The following is a 13,853-nucleotide window of genomic DNA, read 5'->3' on the forward strand; positions in this document are numbered from 1 at the left end:
CCTTTAAGCTTGAATCATTTTGAATGCCTTTACCTACAGGAAACAAAATGCCTCCCTTAAAAAATAAGAACCCGTAACATCTCACTAAACATGAAATCCAAATGCAAGTGGTCCTGTAAAGGAGTGCAGAGAGCATTAAGAGTCAGGAAAAAGAACTAATAAAACTTAGCTAAACCTTAACAGCAGACCATTCCGGAATAGTAAGAGATTCAATGTCTAAACTTAGAGAGAGACCAGATCAAAGGAAGAGAGAGCGAGAGGCCTGCCAAGGGCTATTTGAATCCTAGTTTACTAAATCCCCGTGGTTTACAACCCTGATATCCACCCTGGCAGAGCCCTTGCTTATTTTTATACTGCTTCTCACTTTAGGTCCCTGTATCTTAAACCGGCTAATAGCCTTTGTTAGGGAAAGAGTGAGTGCTGTTCAGGTGCTAATGCTGAGACCGCAGTATCATTCACTCACACAGCAGGAAGAAACACACATTCCATGATTGGAATGGTCAAAGGAAAGTGGGGAAATGTAGAATCTAAGCATTAGTAAGATTAGTAAATTAGCATAAGCATAGCCATCTTAGAAACCTAGAAACCATTTTCTGAGAGTGTGACTCAGAGGAAGAAAACAAACAAACAAACAAAAAAAAACAAACCCTGGGCCTGGGTAAGGCCTTGAAAAACAAGTTAATCATGAGCACCGGGTGGTGGGCAGCTGTGACCCTTGGTCAGCTAACCTTGGTCAGTAAATCTTACATACCAAGCTTATCGTGCAGAACCTCCCTAACCACTGAGGAGTAGTCTTACCCTGCCCTTGCTTAACCCCAGGATATATGTCTTGCAAGAATAATGTACAGTTATAGAAAATTGCTATGAGTTAAGTGCTTTGAAATTGCTATATAAACCCTTGGTTCAGAGTGCTCGGGGTCCTTGTTGAGACCCGCTGCTTCGGGCTGACTTGGACCCCAACTAGTTGGCTGAATAAAGACTTTGCTTGAATTTACATCTCTATGCCTGTGTAGTTTGTTCTCTGGGGAAGCCTCGGAAGCCTGCACCCTAACAGTCCCAGAGTTGACTGAGGATATACAATGAACTAATTAGAGACCTCAGCTTTCTGTTTTCACTCCACTGTTCTCAGAGAACGTTTTCATGTTCGTAAGATGGCTCCCACAGCTCAAGGAATCAGTGTCATACAACCATATCCAAAGGCAGAAATAAAAGTGGCTAGCCTTATATACCTTTTTTGATATAAGAAGGAACAAGAAGTCCCCTCCCAACTTCCCCTTAAATCTCATTGAACAGAAACATTATCACCTGCCCACTGCTAAACAAATAACTGCAAGGGAAACAAGGCTTTATCTTGACTATTAGCCCCATCAGGATACATCCCTTAGGGATATGCTATGCCATTCCTGAACAAAGTCAAGGTTCTAGGAGAGGATGGGGAGGATAGAAGGGAAACCAGGATTCTGGGACCCAATTCCAATGTGTGTGGGTTTTCCCACACCACCACGCAATTCGCTGACTACAGCTGGGTGTCCTACAATTTAACTCAATCCTGACTGTCTACCTGGGTTAAAGACTCAGCCCTAGAAGATTGTTCCCTACCCCACCCTATTTCAGAAGCCGCCTGTGCTTTTGACAGACCACCTATAGATGGGAGTTTCTAATCCCCTCCTTAAGTTTGATTAATTTTCTAGAGCTGCTCTCAGAACTCAGAGAAACAGTTTACTTACTACATTACCAGTTTATTATAAAAGGAAAGAACTCAGGAACAGCCAGACAGACAAGGTGCATAGGACAAGATATGGGGAAAGGGCCTGGAGCTTCCACGCTCTTTCTCAGCACACCACTCTTCCCAAATCTCCATGTGTTCACCAACCTGGAAGCTCTCCAGTCCCCCTCCTTTAGGGTTTTTGTGGAAACTCCATTACCTAGAAATGATTGATTAAATCATTGACAATTGGTGATTGATTCAACCTCCATCCAGCTCTTTCCCCTCCCTGGAAATCAAGGGAATGGGACTGAAAATTCCAACCCTCTATTCTGGTTGATTCCCCTGGCAACACCCTTCCTTAGGTTACCTAGGGGCTTTCCAAAAGTCACCTTGCTCACTCTGCACAGGAAATTCCAGGACTTTTAGGAGTTCTGTGGTAGACATAAGATTAGGAGCAAATATGTATTACTTAAAATAAATCACACATTATATATCACAGAGAAAAAGGGGGGAGAAAACCTCTTTTTGTTAAGATGCCTGCACTCTCTCTCCCAGTGCATGCATGAGTGTTTCAGTTGAGTTTATTCGCAAACTAAGGATCTTCTGGTGCTATGTGATCAAGTCAGGGCCAAAGAGGGGTTAGCCAGATCTCAAGCCTCCAGCAAGGGGTGTTACTCTAAAGAGAAGGAGTGGCTCCCTAAGAGTCCAGCAAATGTGCACCGAAGTCCATCGATTCACCATGTAGAAGCTGCTATAATCAAGACCACATGTATGATAGATGAGACTGAGCACACTCCCTGTGCCAGGCACTGTTTGTTCTACCTTCCACTGCCCCCTGCCCTGCCCAAAACAAGGTAGCTTCCCACTCCATGCAACACCACCTTCAAGCTAGAAGCAATGTGACTTCGTGGATTTTTCTGCTTATTGGCACAGTAGTAAACACCATAAGAGGTAGTTCACATCTTGGTACCTCAGTGGGTTACAACTTAAATTCCCTGTCTCAGGATAGGACTTGTATTCTCCTCAATTATTCTATTTAAGTAGGATAAACTGTGGTTTAGAAATGAAGATGGAAACTTGAATCTGCCAAGTCCCTGAAACTCGAAGCTGCTCTCATGTTCTTAGACCCTGTGTGTGAGCAATGTGTATTTATAACAACTCTGTAACAAAGCTTGTCAGCCTCTGCTTTGTCTAACAGTGATTCTTACCTGAGGGTATATGTTGGAATCATCTGAGGAGCTTATATTAGTTCCCTCTTGCTGCTGTCACCACAAACTTAGCAACTTAAAAGTAGTAGGTTTATTTATTCTCTTAAGAGGGTTCTGGGGGTCAGAAGTTTGAAATCAGTTTCATTGGGCTAAACTCAAGGTGTCAGTGGGCTGGTTCCCTCTGGAGGGCTCTAGAGGAGAATACATTTCATTGACTTTTTTAGCTTCTAGTGGCCTCCCACATTCCTTGGCTTGTGGCCTCTTCCTTTACCTTCAAAGTGCATCACTCCACCCTCTGCTTCCATCACACTTCCTTCATCTAAGTCAAAGCTCACTCTGTCTCCCTTTTAAGAGGATATCTGTGATTGTGTTGTGTTGTTTGGCAGCTGCATCTATGGAGGTCTCCCCTGTGCACTAGGTGAAACCTCAACCCAGACAGGGGAGGATTCTTGCCCAGGTCAGATGAGTGTAGGTAAGGAAGGAATTCATTAAAGCAAGAGGAGAAGCTAATGTCAGCAGCCATGCAGGCAGTAGAGACCAAGGAAGAAGAGAGGGAGGAAAGGGAAGTTGATTGAACTCCTGCTTAAAATAGGACAAATCGCTTTGCCAACTCCTAAAGCCAGGGTCATCTGGCATCCAGTGTCCACTTGAGTCTGCACGAACTAAGTCCACTTGAACTAAGCCCCTACCATCCCAAGATCTAGGGGGGCTGCAGAGCACTGGATGGAGTGAGTTTATGTTCTGAGAATGTCCATTTCCCTACTGGCCTGAGAGAGAGAAAAGGATTGTGTTAAGACTAGAAAGCTGAATGAAATAGCAAAATGACAAACACATTTACCACCAGAGATGGAGGTTAGAGTTCTTGTCTATATTATGGAAGAGTTCAGAGACAAGTGCAATACAGTTATGATACAAGAAAGTTTATTTGATATACTACACACTCAGATGGGAGTGTGGGCAACCTCAGAGAGGCACTGTGTTTAAGGGTTTTGATACTGGGGTTTTTATAGGGTCTTTTGGGTAGGGGTCAGCATAAGGCATGATGTATACAGGTGATTCATAATTCCTTTGAAGTTTTGTCTTAAGAATAGGGCTATTTAGCTGACTGTGTTGATCCAGATCTCAACATTCTTTTTTTTTTTTTTTGAGAGGGCATCTCTCATATTTATTGATCAAATGGTTGTTAACAACAATAAAATTCAGTATAGGGGGGTCAATGCTCAATGTACAATCATTAATCCATCTCAAGCCTAACTCTCGTCAGTCTCCAATCTTCTGAAGCATAATGAACAAGTTCTTACATGGTGAACGAATTCTTACATAGTGAATAAATTCTTACATGGTGAACAGTACAAGGGCATTCATCACAGAAACTTTCGGTTTTGATCACGCATTATGAACTATAAACAATCAGGTCAAATATGAATATTCGTTTGATTTTTTTTTTTTTAACCAGTGAGAACTAATAATTATTTATTCATTCATTTCAACATTTACCACATGCCAGGTTTGTGCTACTAGGTAGTGAAACCCCCCGAACGAAGTGTAAACTAAACTTAAGTAATTCTTGTCAAAATTAAATCACTTGACATTTCAGTTAGTCTGGGATCTCTAATTAAAGGGAGCATATGGGTTATACCAGGAGTTTTGAAATACTGAAAATAGTCCTGGGGACATTACTAGTGTAGATAAGCCTGACTTCCTCATTCTGAAGAGGAAACAGGGAACAGGTCTTCTGTTTTCAACCCTGTGAGATCACTGGTACACAAAGATCACAGACCCTACAATACAAATAAACTAAAAGCAAAGCGTTAATGCCACTTCCCACAGACCTTCAGACACAGAGGCAGTAACAAAACAAGACAGGATAACAAGTGTTGACAAGGATGAGGAGAAATTGGAATCCTCAAAAATTGCTGGTGGGAACGTAATTGATGTTGCTGCTTCGGAAAAAAGTTTGCCAACTCCTCAAGAAGTTAAACTCAGTTACTTTATGACCCAGTAATTGTACACTTTAAAATGGTAAATTTTATTGTACATGAATTTTACCTCAATAATAATAAATAAAGTCTCCAAGTCATCTCTGCACTCTGTTCACACATTTCCTATCTCCAAAGGCAAACACTTTTAACAATCTCTGTTGCATCCTTCCAAAGAAAAGCTATGTATCTATAGATAATGTAGCTATAGATATATAGATCCATATGTTAGGCAGAAAGATATTAGTGGGATAAAAAGAGGGTGGGGCACACCAAGAACTCAGGGAGTTAATCTCTGAATATGGGTTGACCTTGAGACCTGCTCTTGCTTTTGCGGAGATAGGGCAGAGACGAGGGACAGCAGCGTGATCAATTTCCCCCCACAAAATGCCTAGATTAGCATAATAAGAATAGGAGGGACTATCCTAAGGCTAAGAAACCACTCTGTAGAACGGCCAGCCTGATGAGGGGGTTCTCTGATCCCCCTAGCACTCCCCTATCAACAAGTCCTAGGCAACCAGGTGGACTTCCTCCTTTCCAGTGTTTATAATCCCTGGACACTGCAGCCCAAGTTTCCTCCCTTGGAACCTCACCTAATTAGTAGGAGCTCTTTTTTTCACTCTTCATTAAAAGCTTTGTTGGTTGCTCCATACTCTTGTTTGTTGGCTTCATTCTTCATTGCCTCCAAGACAGGACCCTAGGAAATACAGCATCTCAACCAGTAACACATAGATATTCTTTTCTGTGCAATTTAAAAACTACATACCAAGGAATGTTTTCTGGGCATTTCTTATATATGAATCATAAATACATGGCCTCTGTGTCTGGCTTCTTTCACTTAGCATGGTGTTTTCCATATTGTAGCATGCATAAGAATTTCATTACTTTTTATGTCCAAATAACATCCCATTGTACAGACATACCACATTTTGTTTTTTCATTCATCAGTTAATGGACACTGGGTTGTTTCTATTCTCTGGTCATTATGGATAATGCCGATTTGAATATTTCTGTACAGGTTTTTATATGGACATATATTTTCCATTCTCTTGGGGATATAACTACAAGTGGAATTGCTGGGTTTTATGGTAATTCTACATCTAATATTTCAAGGAATTGCCAAACTGTTTTCCAAAGTGGCTGCATCATCTTAACTCCACTAGCAATGTATAAAAAGTTCCAATTTCTCTACATTCTTGTTGACATTTATATATATATATATATATATATATATATATATATATATATATATATATGTATTTCTTATTGGTTTTCGTGAGGGATTCATTACATAGTTATGATCTACTAAATACATCATTCAGATGACCAAATACGTATTTCTTATAACTCATTATATTGCACATACAAAGATCTTTGAAGAGATAAGGAATTGAGATCTGATTGGTCCATTTTGCCACTGTTCTGTCTTCCACCCAATGTTATTTACACTGGTCCTTACATGCTCCAACAAATATTTCTGATCTCTCATCTGAGAAGTGTGAAATTCAAGAGGATAATTTATAGAATGTCTCCTCATTATAAACAAACAATATTGATAGCAGGATAACCTTAAAAAACTGTATCTAATCTCTTTTTATCTTTTTTTTTTTCAAATTCATTTTTTTTTTTGAGAGGGCATCTCTCATATTTATTGATCAAATGGTTGTTAACAACAATAAAATTCAGTATAGGGGGGTCAATGCTCAATGTACAATCATTAATCCATCTCAAGCATAATTAATTCTCGTCAGTCTCCTATCTTCTGAAGCATAACGAACAAATTCTTACATGGTGAACGAATTCTTACATAGTGAATAAATTCTTACATGGTGAACAGTACAAGGGCATTCATCACAGAAACTTTCGGTTTTGATCACGCATTATGACCTATAAACAATCAGGTCAAATATGAATATTCATTTGATTTTTGTACTTGATTTATATGTTGATCCCACATTTCTCCCTCTATTATTATTATTATTTTTATTTTTAATAAAATGCTGAAGTGGTAGGTAGATGCAAGATAAAGGTAGAAAACATAGTTTAGTGCTGTAAGAGGGCAAATGTAGATGCTCAGATGATCAGGTGTGTGCCTATGGACTAAGTATTAATCCAGGCTAGACAAGGGCAGCAAGACATCCACAGATGCAGAAGATTTCTCTCAAAGCAGGGGTGGGGGGAGGTTCTGAGCCTCACCTCTGTTGATCCCCAATTTCTCACCTGATGGCCCCCCTGTGACTGTGCCTGTCTTAGGTTGTTCCTCCCTTGAGGAATCTTACCCGTCTCTGGCTAACCAGTCATCTTCCGGGGCCATACAGGGAAATGTAAAGATGGTAAGTGAGAGAGAAGCCATATTGTTTGAAAAGGTTAGCTTTTTACTTCTTTGCAGATTTATGCCCTGTGGCTTCTATGCCCAGCACTTGTCTCGAGGTATCTTTACCACCTGGAGGAATTATGATACTCGGTAAATTCGATATGAGGCACGAATTCTATTTAAGGGTTGTAATTAGGAAGAAAGAAGAAAAGCTATAGAGGTAGCATATGGAAGAAAACATGGGAGGATTGATTATTTCTTTGACATATCTTCTTGTAGAGTAACTTAAGTATGTATAGGTTTTAAACTACTAACTAATTTGCTCACACATATTAACATAATAGGAATATGGTGACATAAACAAAGCAAATCTATAATTACCATCCATCTCCAGTGAAGCCAAGAAAACCGTTTAGGCACCCTAGGCATTTGTGAAAATTTATCTATGATATGATGGATACTGTCCAACTGTACTTGAACAATCAGACAAATTAAAGCAGCCCATTTCTGGGATCTGTTCACATCCCATATGTTCTTTTAACCGTAGATAGTCTATAGTCATGAGATTTTGGAGTGCTACAACTTGCACCCCTCCCAACTCCTGGTTGAGTTCCAACAGTATAGATCCGGTCAAAGTCGTTGTCTCACTGTATACACATGCCAGCCTAGACATCTCCCTCCTCATTCCTATGGCAAGTCCAGGAGACGGTGGGCTGGATGCAGCCACAACTGCAGCATCGTCTGGATCCCTGTGGAGGCTTTTTGATGATCATCCCCCGGCACAAGTCCTCCAGAGAGTGCTGATGCCGGAAGCTCCTCCTCATATCGTATCTTAGTTCATTTTCTGGGTATCCAAGCTAGGCCTTGATCTTCTGCATAGAAACAAACAGACCCTTTGCCCACACTTTGACATGCCCTCTATACCACTGTGCAGAACTCATTGGAGGTCAGCACACAGTAACTGCTTTTTTTTTTTTTTTATTAAGAGAAAGGAATATTATCAGAAAAGAGTACCTCCATAGCTGATCATCTGACACCCTTTAAGTGATTAACATTAAGGATATTTAAAGCATGCGTTGATCTTTGATTTACCAATAGTTTTATCCTATCAAGGAGTAATTCCCCTTTTCTTTCTTTCTTTCTTTCTTTTTTTTTTTTAATTTTTAATCTACACTTACATGAAGAATACTATGTTTCTTTTCCCTATATCAGGTCCCCCCTAACAACCACATTACGGTTACTGTCCATCAGCTTAGCAAAATGTTGTAGAGTCACTACTTGTCCTCTCTGTGTTGTGCAGCCCACCCTCCCCTTTCTCCCTCCCCCCCATGCATGCTAATCTTAATACCCCCCTTCTTCTTCCCCCCCTTATCCCACCCTGCCCACCCATCCTCCCCAGTTCCTTTCCCTTTGGTACCTGTTAGTCCATTTTTGGGTTCTGTAATTCTGCTGCTGTTTTGTTCCTTCAGTTTTTCCTTTGTTCCTATACTCCTCAGATGAGTGAAATCATTTGGTATTTCTCTTTCTCCGCTTGGCTTATTTCACTGAGCATAATACTCTCCAGCTCCATCCATGTTGCTGCAAATGGTTGGATTTTTCCACTTCTTATGGCTGAGTAGTATTCCATTGTGTATATGTACCACATCTTCTTTATCCATTCATCTACCGATGGACATTTAGGTTGCTTCCAATTCTTGGCTATTGTAAATAGTGCTGCGATAAACATAGGGGTGCATCTGTCTTACTCAAACTTGATTGCTGCGTTCTTAGGGTAAATTCCTAGGAGTGGAATTCCTGGGTCAAATGGTAGGTCTGTTTTGAGCATTTTGATGAACCTCCATACTGATTTCCACAATGGTTGAACTAATTTACATTCCCACCAGCAGTGTAGGAGGGTTCCCCTTTCTCCACAGCCTCGCCAACATTTGTTGTTGTTTGTCTTTTGGATGGCAGCTATCCTTACTGGTGTGAGGTGATACCTCATTGTAGTTTTAATTTGCATTTCTCTGATAATTAGTGATGTGGAGCATCTTTTCATGTGTCTCTTGGCCATCTGTATTTCTTTTTTAGAGAACTGTCTGTTCAGTTCCTCTGCCCATTGTTTAATTGGGTTATTTGTTTTTTGTTTGTTGAGGCGTGTGAGCTCTTTATATATTCTGGACGTCAAGCCTTTATCGGATGTGTCATTTTCAAATATATTCTCCCATACTGTAGGGTTCCTTTTTGTTCTATTGATGGTGTCTTTTGCTGTACAGAAGCTTTTCAGCTTAATGTAGTGCCACTTGCTCATTTTTGCTGTTGTTTTCCTTGCCCGGGGAGATATGTTCAAGAAGAGGTCACTCATGTTTATGTCTAAGAGGTTTTTGCCTATGTTTTTTTCCAAGAGTTTAATGGTTTCATGACTTACATTCAGGTCTTTGATCCATTTTGAGTTTACCTTTGTATATGGGGTTAGACAATGGTCCAGTTTCATTCTACATGTAGCTGTCCAGTTTTGCCAGCACCATCTGTTGAAGAGACTGTCATTTTGCCATTGTATGTCCATGGCTCCTTTATCAAATATTAATTGACCATATATGTTTGGGTTAATTTCTGGAGTCTCTAATCTGTTCCACTGGTCTGTGGCTCTGTTCTTGTGCCAGTACCAAATTGTCTTGATTACTATGGCTTTGTAGTATAGCTTGAAGTTGGGGAGTGAGATCCCCCCTACTTTATTCTTCTTTTTCAGGATTGCTTTGGCTATTCGGGGTCTTTGGTGTTTCCATATGAATTTTTGAATTATTTGTTCCAATTCATTGAAGAATATTGCTGGTAGTTTCATAGGGATTGCATCAAATCTGTATATTGCTTTGGGCAGGATGGCCATTTTGACGATATTAATTCTTCCTAGCCATGAGCATGGGATGAGTTTCCATTTATTAGTGTCCCCTTTAATTTCTCTTAAGAGTGACTTGTAGTTTTCAGAGTATAAGTCTTTCACTTCTTTGGTTAGGTTTATTCCTAGGTATTTTATTCTTTTTGATGCAATGGTGAATGGAATTGTTTTCCTGATTTCTCTTTCTATTGATTCATTGTTAGTGTATAGGAAAGCTACAGATTTCTGTGTGTTAATCTTGTATCCTGCAACTTTGCTGTATTCTGATATCAGTTCTAGTAGTTTTGGAGTGGAGTCTTTAGGGTTTTTTATGTACAGTATCATATCATCTGCAAATAGTGACAGTTTAACTTCTTCTTTACCAATCTGGATTCCTTGTATTTCTTTGTTTTGTCTGATTGCCGTGGCTAGGACTTCCAGTACTATGTTAAATAACAGTGGGGAGAGTGGGCATCCCTTTCTGGTTCCCGATCTCAGAGGAAATGCTTTCAGCTTCTCGCTGTTCAGTATAATGCTGGCTGTGGGTTTATCATATATGGCCTTTATTATGTTGAGGTACTTGCCCTCTATTCCCATTTTGCTGAGAGTTTTTATCATGAATGGATGTTGAATTTTGTCAAATGCTTTTTCAGCATCTATGGAGATGATCATGTGGTTTTTGTCTTTCTTTTTGTTGATGTGGTGGATGATGTTGATGGATTTTCGAATGTTGTACCATCCTTGCATCCCTAGGGTGAATCCCACTTGGTCATGGTGTATGATCCTTTTGATATACTGTTGAATTCTGTTTGCTAATATTTTATTGAGTATTTGTGCATCTACATTCATCAGGGATATTGGTCTGTAATTTTCTTTTTTGGTGGGGTCTTTGCCTGGTTTTGGTATTAGGGTGATGTTGGCTTCATAGAATGAGTTTGGGAGTATTCCCTCTTCTTCTATTTTGTGGAACACTTTAAGGAGAATGGGTATTATGTCTTCTCTGTGTGTCTGATAAAATTCCGAGGTAAACCCGTCCGGCCCCGGGGTTCTGTTCTTGGGTAGTTTTTTGATTACTGTTTCCATTTCTGTTCTCGTAATTGGTTTGTTTAACTTTTGTGTTTCTTCCTTGGTCAGTCTTGGGAGGTTGTATTTTTCTAGGAAGTTGTCCATTTCTTCTAGGTTTTCCAGCTTGTTGGCATATAGGTTTTCATAGTAGTCTTTAATAATTCTTTGTATTTCTGTGGAGTCTGTCGTGATTTTTCCATTCTCATTTCTGATTATGTTGATTTGTGTTGATTCTCTTTTTCTCTTAATAAGTTTGGCTAGAGGCTTATCTATTTTGTTTATTTTCTCAAAGAACCAGCTCTTGGTTTCGTTGATTTTTGCTATTGTTTTATTCTTCTCAGTTTTGTTTATTTCTTCTCTGATCTTTATTATGTCCCTCCTTCTGCTGACTTTAGGCCTCATTTGTTCTTCTTTTTCCAGTTTTGATAATTGTGATGTTAGACTATTCATTTGGGATTGTTCTTCAAGTGTGCCTGGATTGCTATATACTTTACTCTTAAGACTGCTTTCGCTGCGTCCCATAGAAGTTGGGGCTTAGTGTTGTTGTTGTCATTTGTTTCTATATATTCCTTGATCTCTATTTTGATTTGTTCATTGATCCATTGATTATTTAGTAGCATGTTGTTAAGCCTCCATGTGTTTGTGAGCCTTTTTGTTTTCTTTGTAGAATTCATTTCTACTTTTATACCTTTGTGGTCTGAAAAATTGGTTGGTAGAATTTCAATATTTTGGAATTTACTGAGGCTCTTTTTGTGAGCTAGTATGTGGTCTATTCTGGAGAATGTTCCATGTGCACTTGAGAAGAATGTATATCCTGTTGCTTTTGGATGTAGAGTTCTATAGATGTCTATTAGGTCCATCTGTTCTAGTGTGTTGTTCAGTGCCTGTGTGTCCTTACTTATTTTCTGCCCGGTGGATCTATCCTTTGGGGTGAGTGGTGTGTTGAAGTCTCCTACAATGAATGCATTGCAGTCTATTTCCCTCTTTAGTTCTGTTAGTATTTGCTTCACATATGCTGGTGCTCCTGTATTGGGTGCATATATATTTAGAATGGTTATATCCTCCTGTTGGACTGAGCCCTTTATCATTATGTAGTATCCTTCTTTATCTCTTGTTACTTTCTTTGTTTTGAAGTCTATTTTGTCTGATATTAGTACTGCAACCCCTGCTTTCTTCTCACTGTTGTTTGCCTGAAATATGTTTTTCCATCCCTTGACTTTTAGTCTATGCTTATCTTTGGGTTTAAGGTGAGTTTCTTGTAAGCAGTATATAGATGGGTCTTGCTTTTTTATCCATCCTATTACTCTATGTCTTTTGATTTGTGCATTAAGTCCATTTACATTTAGGGTGACTATTGAGAGATATGTACTTATTGCCATTGCTGGCTTTAGATTCGTGGTTACCAAAGGTTCAAGGTTAGCTTCTTTAGTGTCTTACTGCCTAACTTAGCTCGCTTATTGAGCTGTTATATACACTGTCTGGAGATTCTTTTCTTCTCTCCCTTCTTATTCCTTCTCCTCCATTCTTCATATGTTGTGTGTTTTGTTCTGTGCTCTTTTTAGGGGTGCTCCCATCTAGAGCAGTCCCTGTAGGATGCCCTGTAGAGGTGGTTTGTGGGAAGCAAATTCCCTCAGCTTTTGCTTGTCTGGGAATTGTTTAATCCCGCCATCATATTTAAATGATAGTCGTGCTGGATACAGTATCCTTGGTTCAAGGCCCTTCTGTTTCATTGCATTAAGTATATCATGCCATTCTCTTCTGGCCTGTAGGGTTTCTGTCGAGAAGTCTGATGTTAGCCTGATGGGTTTTCCTTTATAGGTGACCTTTTTCTCTCTAGCTGCCTTTAAAACTCTTTCCTTGTCCTTGATCCTTGCCATTTTAATTACTATGTGTCTTGGTGTTGTCCTCCTTGGATACTTTCTGTTGGGGGTTCTGTGTAATTCCATGGTCTGTTCAATTATTTCCTCCCCCTGTTTGGGGAAGTTTTCAGCATTTATTTCTTCAAAGAGACTTTCTATCCCTTTTCCTCTTTCTTCTTCTTCTGGTATCCCTATAATACGAATATTATTCCTTTTGGCTTGGTCACATAGTTCTCTTAGTGTTGTTTCATTCCTGGAGATCCTTTTATCTCTCTCTATGTCAGCTTCTATACGTTCCTGTTCTCTGGTTTCTATTCCTTCAATGGCCTCTTGCATCTTATCCATTCTGCTTATAAATCCTTCCAGGGATTGTTTCACTTCTGTGATCTCCTTCCTGACATCTGTGATCTCCTTCCAGACTTCATCCCACTGCTCTTGCATTTTTCTCTGCATCTCATCCCATTGCTCTTGCATTTTTCTCTGCATCTCTTTCAGCATGTTCATGATTTTTATTTTGAATTCTTTTTCAGGAGGACTGGTTAGGTCTGTCTCCTTCTCAAGTGTTGTCTCTGTGATCTTTGTCTGCTTGTAGTTTTGCCTTTTCATGGTGATAGAGATAGTTTGCAGAGCTGGTACAAGTGACCGCTGGAAGAGCTTCCCTTCTTGTTGGTTTGTGGCCTTCCACACCTGGGAGAATAGCGACCTCTAGTGGCTTGTGCTGGGCAGCTGTGTGCAGACAGGGCTTCTGCTTCCTGCCCGGTTGCTATGGGGTTTATCTCCGTTGTTGCTATGGGCGTGGCCTGGCTGGGGCTGCTCCTCCAAAATGGTTGAGCCCCGTTGGAGGGGGAGTGGCCGGGAGGCTATTT

Source organism: Manis javanica, chromosome 10 (genome assembly GCF_040802235.1).
Source record: "Manis javanica isolate MJ-LG chromosome 10, MJ_LKY, whole genome shotgun sequence".
In the NCBI taxonomy this organism is placed as follows: Eukaryota; Metazoa; Chordata; class Mammalia; order Pholidota; family Manidae; genus Manis; species Manis javanica.